At 35.3% G+C, this 1,807-nt stretch overlaps 1 protein-coding gene and 1 non-coding gene across 6 annotated transcripts in view; both read right to left on the bottom strand.

Annotated features, from left to right (window-relative positions):
- TMTC2 (transmembrane and tetratricopeptide repeat containing 2) overlaps positions 1-1,807 on the bottom strand; it is a 370,372-nt gene that overhangs the window by 87,400 nt on the left and 281,165 nt on the right. The gene's annotated exons all lie outside the window — the stretch shown is intronic.
- LOC111730191 lies at positions 1,389-1,495 on the bottom strand. The gene has a single exon (XR_002776587.1). It is a non-coding gene; the product is annotated as a U6 spliceosomal RNA (small nuclear RNA).

Genomic DNA, 1,807 nt, shown 5'->3' with positions numbered 1-1,807 from the left:
ATGGACACAAATAAACAGTGTTCAAATATCAAAAACTAATGGCCAATATTTCTATAAAAACACATTAAACTTACTCAATATTCACTTTGCCTAAAATGCAAATAAATACACTGAGATGTATTATTCCTCTATAAATGAAGTTCCCCCCAAAGTCAAAGGACTAAATATTACTGAGAGTTCATAAGATTAGGTGCTTATATTACATATAGCTAAAATATAGTCAAATGTAAGATCTTCATGGGGAACAATTTAATATATATCAAAAACCTTTAAACCATAGATACACTTTGGCCAAACAATTCTATTTCTAGGTATTTGTTTGGAAAAAAAATACCTGTAAGTACAAAAAGGTGGGTATTTATTTTCATTGAAGGACTATTTATACAAATTCAACGTCTACCAGCATAGACTTGGTTAACCTTATGTCATTTCAATGAAATACTATGACTCTATTAAATTGATTTTGTAGAAAATTATTTAAACCACAAGAGATCTTCATAATCCATTGCTAAAAACAAAACTCAGGTTTTAAATAGTAGTTTATGTCCTTAAAAAAAATCAAAATACCGAAAGAATGTTTTTAAGAGGAGATTTAACACTGTCTGAATAGTTGGATCATTTTAATGCTGGGATTCAAAGGTAAATGATAGGGTTGGTCCCTTGGTATTTCAAGAATGATGGGGAAAGAGTACCCATTTAGAGTAGATTGCAAAAAATAGTGCTGTGTTATTGTCAAACTAAGTGTCTTGAGAACACAGTATAACACAGTACAACTTAGAAGGGCAAAAGAAGGCTTAAGATATGTGACGTTTCAATCCATAGAAATAGAAAAAACTCCTACTACAGTACAGGCTGTGTTCCAGGTCTTGGTAATTAAGACAAAGTTCCTGTCCTCCTGCAGTTCACATTCTAGTGATATAATGGATAGCTTACAAAGGAGCAGGTGACTCTGTCAATTAGTCTTAAGTACTCTGGTAAAAAATAACACAGGCTAAAAAAAGAGAACAATATACAACTGGGGGTGGGGTGGAGTGATGTTTCATAAAGTGATCAAGAAAGGCCTTTAGTGGTATTTAGGAAGTGAAGTAAGTAAAGGGAGTGAGTGAGCCATGCAAAGGTCTGGCATTCATGGAATGTTAGGGCCTAACAAGAAAACAAATATGGTGGCAGTAGAGTATGCCCCATAAAGCATCACAGGAAGTGAGTGTGACAGACAGGAGGGATCAGATCCTTCAGGACCTAGTATTCACTGTAAGAAATTTGGAATTAATTTTTCTTTTTTGGTAGTACAAACCACAGTTTTAATACTGGATGCCACATGTTGCTTTGACTCATAAAATTTCCTTGATGTTAACAAGCACAGGGTCAAACAGCCTCCAGGAACTGCACAAAATATGGAACACTTCATGAATTTGTATGTCATCCTTGGGCAGGGGCCATGCTAATCCTCTCTGTGTCATTTTAATTTTAGTGCATGTGCTGCTGAAGCAAGCACTGAAATTTCTTTTGACTAGGAAAGAACACCATGCATTTTAAATAGAGGTACAAAAACTCCCTAAATTTTGGGTGAAACAATTTACTGTAGGAAACGCAAAAGAGAAAACAGGAAGACCACTTAGGAAGTTGTCAATACTCCATGGTTAAGACTAAAGTGAAAGCAGTGGAAGTGGTGAGCTATGGATACATTTAGAAACTCTTGAATACAGGTGGCCGACAGAATGGGTATAGGTATAACATAAAAACAAAAGTCAAAGGTGACTCAGGAGCTTGTAGCACCTAGGTGAATGCAGGTACCATTTATTCACAG

The sequence above is a fragment of the Pteropus vampyrus genome, unplaced genomic scaffold (assembly GCF_000151845.1).
Source record: "Pteropus vampyrus isolate Shadow unplaced genomic scaffold, Pvam_2.0 Scaffold9, whole genome shotgun sequence".
NCBI lineage: Eukaryota > Metazoa > Chordata > Mammalia > Chiroptera > Pteropodidae > Pteropus > Pteropus vampyrus.
The sequence above is the reverse complement of the archived record's forward strand: the minus strand, read 5'-3'. Positions and strand labels throughout refer to the sequence as shown.